Source organism: Marmota marmota, unplaced genomic scaffold (assembly GCF_001458135.2).
Source record: "Marmota marmota marmota unplaced genomic scaffold, marMar, whole genome shotgun sequence".
Taxonomy (NCBI): domain Eukaryota; kingdom Metazoa; phylum Chordata; class Mammalia; order Rodentia; family Sciuridae; genus Marmota; species Marmota marmota.
Genome location: NW_026000196.1, coordinates 13,459,279 through 13,472,173, shown reverse-complemented (window position 1 = coordinate 13,472,173; position 12,895 = coordinate 13,459,279). Strand labels below are relative to the sequence as shown.

General features: G+C 35.9%; 1 long non-coding RNA gene across 8 annotated transcripts in view; it reads left to right on the top strand.

Annotated features, from left to right (window-relative positions):
* The first annotated feature begins 2,084 nt into the window (after window positions 1-2,084).
* The window catches only part of LOC125612499, a 31,956-nt gene continuing 21,145 nt past the window's right edge, over window positions 2,085-12,895 (top strand). The window contains exons 1-5 of one of the 8 annotated variants that reach the window (XR_007342867.1): window positions 2,085-2,578; window positions 2,958-3,013; window positions 3,423-6,896; window positions 8,133-8,225; window positions 12,425-12,828. This is a non-coding gene — a long non-coding RNA (uncharacterized LOC125612499). Of the gene's footprint in view, window positions 6,899-8,132; window positions 8,226-12,424; window positions 12,829-12,895 lie in introns of those variants that run through there. The other 7 variants (XR_007342863.1, XR_007342865.1, XR_007342861.1 and 4 more) reach the window with 7 other exon arrangements.

The following is a 12,895-nucleotide window of genomic DNA, read 5'->3' as shown; positions in this document are numbered from 1 at the left end:
CCCTTTAGAGTATTCAGTAAGGTTCAAATATCACCTTTTTGATGAAGGCCACATATGTCAAGTGCTTGTCTCACAGTGTCTCTCTGGTCCTCAGAACATGTGCTCCCAAAGACAGAGTGTGCTTCTTCTTCACCTCTGTATCCTCCATATCTTGCCCACTTGTGGCATGAGAAATGTTTTGTGAAAGGATGAATCAGACAATGCAAATGTGCATGTGATCTGGAAACTTCCAAAAACCTCTTCCTGCTGCTTCCCAGAGCCTTGCAGCTGTCACCTGGACCTTCTTCCTACAACCTATAGGTGGCAATGGGAAGTTTCTCTCCGATGCTTTGCTTTTCTTCAGATCTGATGGCAATGACAGATCATTCAGAAGCATGCTGTGCTTGAAATGAAACCAACGTAGCAACAGTGTTATGTACACTTCTGTCCCTATCGATCTTGACAGAATTTTTATATTGGGATTTTATGACAAAAGGCTTCATATCCCATCACACTTTCCTTGAGCCATCCAATCCCAGGGGAATATTAGTATACAATTGCACAAAAAGCCAAGAAAACCTGCCATAGACTGTTGTTTTCCAATGTAGGCAATTTCCCATTGTTCTTTTTATTGGCTGCATAGACCCATGTATAGTTCATATACATTTCCCTGGCTTTCGTTTGAGAAGTCCGAGAATGGCTATCATCTCCACACTAATAATATCCTTCAGTAAATGATAAAGTCAAGTCCAAAGTAAACTGAGAAGCTTTATCAGCATGTCAAAGTGGTATTATAGATTAAGAGAAATGGTAGAAGAAAAGATTCAATGGCACAGAAAACAAAGCTAAATATACTTTTCATCTGAGAAGTCCATCAATTAATATTAACAAGGAGAAAGAGAAGGAATAACTTAGCAGGAAGCTTTGACTCTCCCCCGGAGTGTGAAACATATACAATATGTACATTCTGTGCATTCACATATTTTGCAGAAATTATACAAGTATATGTATGAACATAGCAACCTATGGTGATAAATCACATAACACAAAAAGAAAAGGAAGGAAAGGCAAAGAAAACTCTCACCATTTTGACTGTTTTAGAGTGAACCATCATTTGCCTGTCAAAAGAGGCACAGAATTCTGAATGAATTGAGATATGAAGCTTTTTAAATTTTTCCTATCTTTCTTTTTTGGCATTGTGTCTATTTTTTTTTAATTTGTTCACCAACCATCAAGGCCAGTGTGCTAATTTGCCTAATTTGGAATTAGAGAGAAATGTGGGTTGGTTTTGAACTTCTCTCTGAGTACAGGGGAAGAGCCATCTGTTAGAATTAACTGGGTGTGTAAATCCCTTTTGACTCATCTTCTCTGACAGCAGGGTGGAAGAGTAACTGGTCGACCACAACGTTCTCTTGATTCCCAGTAAGAAATATACTTTTCCTCTGAGAAGTCCATCAATTAATATTAACAAGGAGAAAGAGAAGGAATAACTTAGCAGGAAGCTTTGACTCTCCCCCGGATTCGATTCAAGAGATCATCAAGGAAGGAGTCTGACTGTAACATATCCCTCTCTTCCTCTGATGAGAGTGACAACCGGGGTGACTGGAACCAGAGGGCAGCCTACTCTCCTTTGGCAAACAAACACCCACTCTGGTAAGTGCCTTTTAAAGTGCATCAAGTCTTTGTCTAGGAAAAGGATGCACAGTTGGCAAGTACAGAGCTGTAAGGGGATAGCTTTGACATGCTGATAAAGCTTCTCAGTTTACTTTGGACTTGACTTTATCATTTACTGAAGGATATTATTAGTGTGGAGATGATAGCCATTCTCGGACTTCTCAAACGAAAGCCAGGGAAATGTATATGAACTAAAGGTCTGTTATGGAGAATCCGACCCTGTTTGTTCAGTGACTTTGGGATCCTAATCGTACAATTTAACGGAGATAAGGCCTGTAGCAGAGGGAAAGAGCCCACCCACTTTGGAGCCCCTGAGGAAGACGAGTGAAAGTTAGTCATGTTAAAAATGGAAGTTCATCCAGGGCTGAGCATGTATGTAATATTTTTTTCCCTCATTGCAAATTTATATAAAAATAGATTTGTTCTTAGAGCCAGCCTTATGACAATGGTCATGGACAATAAGGAACTACTTGGACTGGGATGCCAAATATTCAGCTCTTGGTGAGTCCCTTCCATCAAGCAGGGATGTCTGAACCTCCTTGAGTGAAAACACCCACACCGGCCCCTTGACAACATGTGGATCTAGCTAGAGGCACTTTTTTGACTCTTGTTTTAGGTGGGATCTCTTTGGTTATATTTTTATGTTTAGTTTTCATCTGCTTTATCTTTTCCAGAAAAAAAAATAACAATGATTAAGAACACATAAATAAAAACCTTGGCATGGATCATCAATTAGCTGGTTGCTTTGCAACATGATTTTACTGCTCATCTTATGATGGTTTCATTGATTAACTGATTGATTGATTGATGTACCCATTCATTCAGCAGAGCCTACAATGGTATACACACAAGATCCTAGGATCCTGAGTGAAAAGATGCACATTGGGCTTGTCAAAACACGACTTATAAAAGCTGTGTCTCCTTGGTAAACCCTTTACAATTTTCTCAGTTTTAGCTACTACATCTTATATAGAAAATAATAAGAGTAATTGTACCTAAAATATCACTTGTAAAAAGATTTATAAACTGTAAAACACCATGCAAATACTTCTTTAATTCTCAGAGTCTAAAGCTACAACTGGGCTGTTGTATAATTTAAGTGAATAAGCATATTCTAACATCCATGCTGGGCTCAGAACTATGTGAATTTTATAGATAAAAGTCTAATCTTATAGAGATTCCTTACTTAAGAAAGACTAAAATCTAGAAGAAAATAAGTTGGGCTAAGAGAAGGTAAAAATTTAGTCACTGAGTTTTCCTAAAATTTTCAGTTATTAGTAATTTATTTGTGGTCCTTCTTCAAGATCCTGAGCCCTGATGCTGCAGAACCTATGGATGAATATACACCAGTTAATTTAAGGTATTACACAAAACCTCTTTAAACATAAGGACATTTCTCTTTTATTTGACATAATATTCTGCTTGCTAAATAATTTTACAATTTCATGATAGTTAAGAAATTTAATGGCCACTGAATCCAGGCTTCTTTCCCTTGTATTTTTCAGAAATCAAAGTGGAATGCTAATTGAAAAATATTAATTTTTATTGTTCATAGAAAATATTTAATTGTATAAGTAAAATACCCAAACATAGGCTTTTGAAGAGAGAGAGAGAGAGAGAGAGAGAGAGAGAGAGAGGTATTTAAGTCTGGGCTATTCTGTTTAACAGAAAGTAACTAAAATTTTTGTAATTCGGTTTCCTTGTATGTAGAATAATGCCCCATTTTAAAGGTTAAAAATGTTTTGAGGACTATTGTTTATTGACCACAGGATGGGTTTCCAGAACAAAGATCATCAAATACAATGGCTTGAACAAATGTAAGTTTCTTGTTTCCTCACATAGCCTGGGTGGTGGTTCACATCTACTCAGTGGTGTGGAGACCCAGTGATGATCCATTGTAGATTATAATAATACACTTTAGTAAATTCTAACAGGACATGTGATCCAAACAGATAAGAAGGGTCAAGGGCCTCAGGGAGACCCAGGATTTCTGTTCATTTTGCTGCCATCAGGATCTTCAGAGAAACAATCACCTACGTACAGTCTTGGACAACATCTTGTGGCCTGGCATACCTCAGCACTCATCTCTCTGAGCACCAATAACATTTTCCTTTTAACACTCATAATTTGAATGATCACATGTTAGTGTTTTTGTTTGTTTGTTTTCCTACTGGTGTATGCTCTGCAAAATGGGAAGAGGTAGCTTATTGGGAAAATCAGGCTTAAAGTTTTAGGAACCTTGTGGTGTGTATGTATGTGTAATGTGAGTGTGTATGTATGTAAGCATATGTGTGTGTGTGTGTATGCAAGCATTCTGTGTGGTGTGATTATGTGTGAAGTGATTCATTCAACTAGACAGAAGGCAGCAGTTATATGGGAGGCCTATTAAACATATCAGAGCCTGCTGGAGGATTGTCAAAGGGTGTCTTTAGTTGGGTGTGATTTTCTGAACCACGGTTGCCACTGCCCTCTGAGAGTATCCATCACCAACTCAGGGTCCATCAGGTTGCATTGGAGGGCTCCCATTTCCCCCGGAGGCCATGAGACTTCCCGGCTCTGAATAGGTGTTACAGATGGTGCTGCAGGTAAGTGTCAGATGGGGAAGCAGCATGAGTCCTTGTCACCTCTCCTTTCCCAGAAGCTACTTCCTCGAGTCTCTCCATACTGCCAGCAGAGGCTCAGGTGCCTGGCTCTCTGCCCTGCTCCTGAAGTTCTCTTTGACATTGTCACTTAGGCACCCTGCCTTGTGCAGGGTGATCACTAGTCTCATTCTGTCTGGGGTTTAAACCTCTTTTCAAAGCATACTTATTGATAGCACTCAAAACCTGTTCCAGTTTAGATGGAAAATTGTTTGGGCAAATTAAAATATGGTATGTTTAAACCTGAATGTTAAATGCCTTCTTTCTACACTCTTCAAAGTGCTCCTATGTAAAGCATATTTGGAGAGACATCAACAGTCTCAATTGAGGGCACAGTAGGAATATATTTGAGGTATGAATATGGGGTCATCTCCATAGAGGTGACAACAGTATTTGAGGTGGTGAATGGATGAGAGGATCTGATCCAACCTCTTGTTCAGGAAAGATAATGAGGAACTCATGACTCCTACATTTGTTTTAGACTTGGTATTTTTCTTACAACAGGCCCGTTTATTATATCAACTGATGTTCTAACACTACTATGGGGTAGGCACTACCTGTGATATTATCCCTGCCTTAACTTTGATTAAAAAAACCCTGAATAATGCTAAATTGCTAAGCACATTTTAATAGTCAAAGGCAGAAACCGAATCCAAATGCAAATTCATCAGACTTAAATTCAAATTGTCTCCCACCTGCAGTGCACAAGCAGAATGTAGCCAATGATTCACTTGTTCAGTTTGTTAATGCTTTGAAAACACTGATCCATATTGCCTGTGTGATAATTGATGTTACCAGTGACAGACTTAAATGGCTGGGTCCTGTTGAACCAGGTTTGTATCCAGCTTCTGCCATTTCCTGGAATCATGCATAGCTCTATCACTTAGATTTTGTGTGTAAGGAGAATCATCCCTACTTCAGTGGTCTGGTTGTATTAAGTTATATTGTGTAATGTGCCTTAGGTGTCTTGTGCAGGTGACACCAAACAGATGATTTCTTCTTTAAAGTAGGTGTAAAATGCTTATGTGTTTAGTACATCTTTAAATTTGAGTTGTGATTTGTAGAATAGATAAAAGAAATGTGAGCAATTTCACAATTGTGGGGGGGCAGTGAAGCCCCTCATAACCTTAGATATGCAGTTAAACCAGAAGCTGAATTTCCAAGAAGATAATAATGCATGGGTTCCATCTCTGCTTCTTACAAACACTGAAAAATCTGAAATTCTCCACCACTGGAAAGAAATTTAATATTTAAAGGTAATTTGACCTGTACATGTGTGTACCATGAATATTTGATGAAACCTATAGCAAATGTATTTATATAGCATTAATCTGAGGATATTTATTTCTTATTCGTTTTCTAGGATATTATTTCTTCAGCAAATGCAAAATTGCCCTCCGTAAAAGTGCTCAGCTCTCAAGGTGCACTTAGAAATTGTAGAGTAGAAATATTCCTTTCCCTGTGACAAATGTCGACACTACATATCCCACCAGAAAGAAGAAACAATTGTAAAAGGGTAAGAGCATCCCAAATTATGACCCCACGTTCTTGGCATAGGGCTAGATCATCATCCTTTCACAAGTACCACTCTTTAACTCTTTATTCCATTTCATATAAATGCTCAGAAATATCAACAGATCAACAGCAGAGTCTGTCTCAATCCTTTTCCTTTGGTGTCATTTGTTTCACTTCTTTGTGATGTTTGAATTTGCTAATGCTTTGAATTCAACGGTATTCATTGATTCAGTTTAGTTGGTAGTTAGTATAATGTCTAATTCAGAGATTTTTTAAAAAAAATTGTTTTTAAATTGGCTTGTATATACACCTAGATTGGAGGTGCTTTTCTTTATTGTCGCTTCAATGCTAAGCAAAAATGAACATCAACAATCAATGTAACAAAAACAATACTTTGTCCAAATGTAATTTAGTATTTTTTAAATGTTGTTACCAGATCTATTGTTGCAGATTTGAAGAAAAAATAATAAGGGTTGTCTCATCATATTTTATAACTTTAAGATTTCAACATATTTGAGAGAGGAAAAAAAAGTTACAGAAAAATAAGTGTCAACTCCTTTCTCACCCTGAGTGAGTACAAAAACTTGCCTATTTCATCAGGTGTACCATGCAGAGCTGTTTCTGGGCATGCTCACACTGGCCAAGTAAGTCACCACCAGAAACCTGTTTGTGTTTTGAGTCATTTCCATTTGATCCTGCTCTTTAAAATGTTATTCAAGTCAGGAAAACATAATCAGTACTTATAATCAGCATACTCTTTTAAAATGTCATTAGCCAGATATCATGTTTTACTATCTAGTGGAGGAAAAATAAAACTTAAGATAGAAATATAAGGTACTGAACTACTTAAAAGCAAAGAATCCAAAAGGAAATATTCCATAGGCTACATGTCTAAGAAGTATAGCCCAGAAAAATTGATAATGTGTTTATTCTAGAAGAAAGGTTTCTAGGTTAACGCAGAAGTCTGTCTCACATGTGACTTTGTTAAAATAGTCACCAAGTTATGCTTTGACTTTTTTTTTTTTTTGACAGTGATGATCCAAGAGGTCTTAACCAGCCAGAATGGGGAAGTGTCGACTGCTGTTTAAGGTGTTTGCTTGCCACCCTGTTTATATCTACTTACAAACTCTTGTCCCTTCAGATAAAGCCCCCTTTCCTTATACATTGGGGACAGGTAGAGTGCTGTATGTGGCTGCTTGCCATATCAGTTAGTATGACCCTCGTCCTTGAGCTCCCGTGGAAAACTGGGTCTGAGCCAAAGGACAATAGTCAATTCTTGTGGCTGATTTTGGATTAACTTTCTGTTGCCAGAAATGGCACTAAAACAATAGGGACCCAGCAGACACAATACACAAATATACAATGGAAACAAAATTTCAAAAATATTAATCTTTATTACACATGATTACATGATGATAGTTTCTGTTCTAGATTACCATTATTTATTAAAAACATGTGGTCACAACTCAAGAAACTGATTTCTCAGTCCACATGTGTCATGACCCACAGTGGAAGAAACATTGGCTAAACACATATTGGACTAGTGGGTATGTTTTGAACCTCATAGATTTTTATAATTTATTTTTTACAAAGGTCATGTGTACCCTTTTCCAACTGTCTCTCCTTTAGTGATCTCTTCTTTGTACGGTCTTTCAGTTTTAGTGCATAACAGAAATTTGCAACACACTGAGAGTATTTTTGGAGAGGAAGTTCTAATTGGTGAGGGGACATAGAGAATTTTAAATATGAATAAAATTGCCAGATAATATACAGGACATCCAGTAAGGTTTGAGTTTCAGACAAATAATGAATATTTTTAGTATAATTTTTGTCCCAAGTAGTACATGGATATCTTATATTTAAAAAGTTCTTTGTTGCTTATTTGGAATTAAAATTTACCTGAGCATCCTGTTTTTTTATTTGCTAAGCATAATATCTCTAAAGCCAAAAAAGCCACGATGTCCATTTGCAGTCAGTTTATTGATCGGAATATTCCTTTGTCACTTACAAAATGTGAGAATTGACTTGATTTGCATGAAAATTCCACGTAGGTATACTTTTCTATGATTTAATGTATAGAAATTTGGAATATACATTATTAATAATTTCTAGATGTTAAGTGAATAATACTGAAGAAAACAAATTTTATATTTATATCTCAATTAAACCATGCAGCATACATTTAACTATGAAAAAATAAAATAAGTTTTTTAAAGAGAAACTAACATATTGGTCTATTTTGCTCACTGCTTCTCTCAACACATATGTGCCATCCACATGTCCAATACATACTAAGTCCTTATTCCTGTTGGCTTCTCAACATAGGTGAATTTTGCTGGCTGTAGCAACCATGGACTGTGACATTGAGATCTTTCTTCCAGAAAGAACTTAACATTCAAATTCAAGGAGTGCAGCCAGGTAAGAATCTACAGTTAACATCACCTTCAAGATCCACTGCTGCTTTTGAGCTGGTCCATATTCCTCCTAGACAGTCTTATCCAATGCCCGATTTTGGTGAAAAGTGCTAAGGTCTGGTGTTTTCTTCCCAACGCTGGACCTTCTAATGGGAAATTTTCTTGCTGTAGCTCACTGTTAGTTAGGTTACACTTTGCCAGATTTACGTCTCAGCGGATGTCTCTCCCTGCCAGATTCTTCCTTTTTCCTCTTTATTCTTCACAAACATTAGCTTACAATAAACCTCATGAATCTTGAAGAGTTTGACCCCTACCAAGTCCTCAGAGCATGAAAAGGTAGCTTGCCTCTTCCCTAGCAGGCACCCAATCATTCCCACTGTGAGAGGAGATATTGCAGAGTTTTTTCCACTTCTGAAATGTAGTGGTGTCTATCTCAGGAGGTGTTCCAACCTCTTTCCTTGGATGCCAAGCCAAAAAACAAAAATCCCTCATTTATAGAAAAAAAGTAATTCTTTAGATTAAAAAAATAAACAATAAGGGCACAGAGAAAAAAATATTAAAGGAAAGGTTGTTAGATTTTCATGACTGTGACACAATACCTGATGGAATCAACTTACAAGGGGAAAAGTTTATTTTTAATCACAGTTACAGAGGTTTCAGCCCATGGTCACTTTTTCTCATGGTGGCCAGAAATCAAAGAGGAAAAAATCAGAAGGGGCTGGTGTTGATACTCCTTTGAGAACTTGCCTCAGTGATCTAACTTCCTTCCACTAGGCTCCACCTCCTAAAAGCTCCATAATCTCCCACAAGTGGCTGGGAACCAGGCCTCCAACACATGTGCTTCTGTGGTACATTCAAAATTGAAACTATAGCAGAAAAAGAATTATATTTAACCTTATTCTAATGAGAATTTAGAGTCTGAATAAAACAAAAATATTATTAATATTAGTACATAAAAAAGCAAGGCTACAGAGAAAATGGGAAGAAGCAAACTTGATATAAATTTTCCCTCTTCATAAATCCTTCACAACAAGGGAATCACATCAATGTACACTTTGAAGATGAAATATTGTGCTCCAATAAAATCAGTCAATGACTAGGAGCTATGGCTCATTCAAACATGAAGGGCGAAAATGCTCTCAGACCCACTGGATCTGCAGAAGTAGATGGTTCTGAAATTCCTGTGATAAAAAAATTACCTAAGGACATTTTTCAATCAAATGAGAAACTAAACAAAATAATGGTTAGTAACTGAGAAAATATGATAGTAGAAAAGAAATTAAGAAAAAGAAACTCACAAATCTTGGATTTTTTTTCACATGTGCATTCAAAACATAGTAAAGAAATATAATGATTTGTTAAAAAACAATAATTGAAAGAGGTTATTAATAAAGTAAAAACATTCATAAATTTTAATCTAGATTTCAAATCAGACATTATTGAAAAGTACAAATGAAGGAGGAAAACAGAAGCCAGTGAAGTCAACATACTTTGAGGTGTAAATACTGTTTTATGATTGATATTAATAGGGGAGCATGTGAGAGTTATAACTTTCCAATCACTAGGGAGCACAAGAACAAGCAAAATGTGTGAAGTGTTCATTTTTTAGAAAATTCCTTTTTTTCGCTAGCAATTTTTGATGATTTCTTTCTATGCATATACATAATCTCTTTGATAGTACCGTATTGTATTATATTCTGTTGAATAACTACCCCACAGCTTTTTAACCCACCTCCTATGTTTAATGTATTGGATATGCTGCCAAACCGTATTCCAGAGAGTTTATTATTTTACAGCCCACCAGCAATGAATGACAGTGACTGTCACCTCACATCCTAGCCAACATGCTGTTAGAATAAAAATATATCAGTACTGTCTCATTTTAGTTCAACCACTAAATATTTCATTCATATGGGAGGTTTTTCCTGCCCTGAAATAAAATGTTTAATTTTGCTTAAAAATGAGTTAGTGATATATTTATATGCCAAGTGTAGTTTTCCCCACAAAATAATTTAAAATCTGTCTTTCAGACTAGGACCAACTGCTAAATGCTTTCTCATTTGAGCAAATATTTTGTTTTGGGCCAAAAATTACAGTCAAATACCTTCAAAATATTTGGTAATAATTATCATCATTCTATTTGATAAGACAAGAGTCCTTTGGTGGATATAGTTATAAAAATTGTGTTATTAGCTTTATAAGTGATATGTGTGATTTTAACATACAGATTTGAGATGTTCACTTTTATTTGTACCATTGCATAAGAGGAACATAATAATGAATTACTATGTTTCCAAGAGTTTTTTTTTGATACAACACTTATGTCACCATTCCACCATCATCGTCCTCTTTGTAAAACAAATGATATTTTAAAATACATAAAATTAAGGAACAATCAAGAAAACTTAAGAATCTCAAGTTAAAATGTAATCTAACCATTAGCATGGATGGTAAAATAAAATATTTTAATTTGAAAAATTTAATAGCACCACAGAATGCCAAACTGGATAATTTTGAATGAATATAAATCTGTTTTCATGGAATATAAAACACACTTAGGTGTAAAATAGTGAAAGCATCATAAATGGGATTGCACTTTTGGTGGGCAACAGTAATCCAGACAATTAAGTGAGCAAAAAATATATACACATCAATCTAACAACTCCAAAAGTTATTCCTTGCATCCTTGGCCATAATAAAGACTAAAAGATTATGTGAACTGTCATGAGTTGCATACTGGTACAGTAAGTTGGAGTATACTGCTCTGAGGTGGCATTATGCAGTCATTAAGAAGAGTAAGAGAAACACAACTGAAATGTATCATATTTTTACACCATATAGACTGCACACAGGTCAATGATATACATGAAAGGTAAAATTAAAATTAACGAAAGAAAATATTACATAATTTTGGCTACTCAGAACCATGCAATAGGCTTAAACATTTTTTTTCCAAATCATAGACCATAAGAAAAAAATGGTTTGATAACAAAATAAAAGTCTGAGATGAAGAAATCATAATATGGACAAAGTTGAGGGACAGATAATAGCATGATATATCTTTACAAAATTGAAAACTGCTAAGAAAATAATACCTTCCATATATAAGGAGATTCTAAAACTAACAGGAGGACAATGAACCAACATGTTGGTAGGCAATTTACCTAAGTAGAAATCTGAAAATTCACAAGTTAAAGAATTGCAAACTAAAACAACAATAAAATATCACTTCATCTATTAAATCACTGCAGAAAGCTGGGTAAATATGAATAGCAACATAGGGATGCAAAACCCTGATGCCCTTCTGGTGGGAGTACAGATGAGGCAGCTATTCTGGATAGTGGGCTGGTGGAATTCAGATAAATATATGCACCTCACTTACACCAATGGTTCTGCTCATAGGCATCTATACCAAAGAAAATCCTTCAGATACATGCAGGGTCATGCATTAGTATGTTTCTTTTTTTGTTGTTTCTTTTTATTTTTTTTAATTCTAATTTGTTATATATGACAGCATCACAATTTATATTATATATATATAAGAACACAATTCATCATATCTCTGGTTGTATACAAAGTATATTTACACCATTCATGTCTTCATACATGTACTTAGGGTAATGATATCCATCTCATTCCACCATCTTTTCTACCCCCATACACCCTCTCCCTTCCCATCCCTTTGCCCAATCTAGATCTAGAGTTCATCTAAATCCTCCCATGCCCCCCCTCCCAACCCCACTATGAATCAGCCTTCTCGTATCAGAGAAAACATTTGGCATTTGGTTTTGGGGATTGGCTTACTTCACTTAGCATTATATTCTCCAACTCCATTCATTTATCTGCAAATGCCACAATTCTATTCTCTTTTATTGCTGAGTAATATTCCATTGTGTATCTATACCACATTTTCCTTATCCATTCATCTATTGAAGGGCATCTTGGTTGGTTCCACAGCTTAGCTATTGTGAATTCTGCTGCTATAAACATTGGCGTTGCTGTATGCTGTTTTTTAGTCCTTTGGGTATAGACCAAAGAGTGGGATAGCTGGGTCAAATGGTGGTTCCATTCATAGTTTTCCACGGAATCTCCAGTCTGCTTTCCATATTAGCTGCACCAATTTGCAGTCCCACCAGCAATGTATGAGTGTGCCTTTCCCCCCACATCCTCACCAACACTTATTGTAGTTTGTATTCTTAATAGCTGCCATTGTAACTGGAGTGAGATAAAATCTCAGCATATTTCTTTTTATGGCATGAGAAGTTGGAGACAGCTTCTGAATAGCCCTCCCTGGGACTGAATGAGTAAAACACGGCAGATGTACACCATGGTGTATCATGTGGCTGTGAGAAAGAAAAAAAGTGATAACATGCAGACACATGAATGTAAACAAGTAATGAGGAAGAAAAGTAGTTGGCTGGTTTGATTTTTTCTATTGCTTGGTACCTTTATTTTCATTAGTGGATGTTTTTATTGTTGTTATTCCCAAGCCTCCACTGGCCTTAGATTCAATGTCTTACTCTTTGTCTGCTTTATTTATTTATTTCCCCCCTCATTTTACTTATGTATTTTTAAATTTTTTTATTCTAATTTGTTATATGTGACAATATATCTGCTTGTCTAATTTATGATGTCAAGACTTTTTTTATGAAGACTTCCTTTATATATATATAT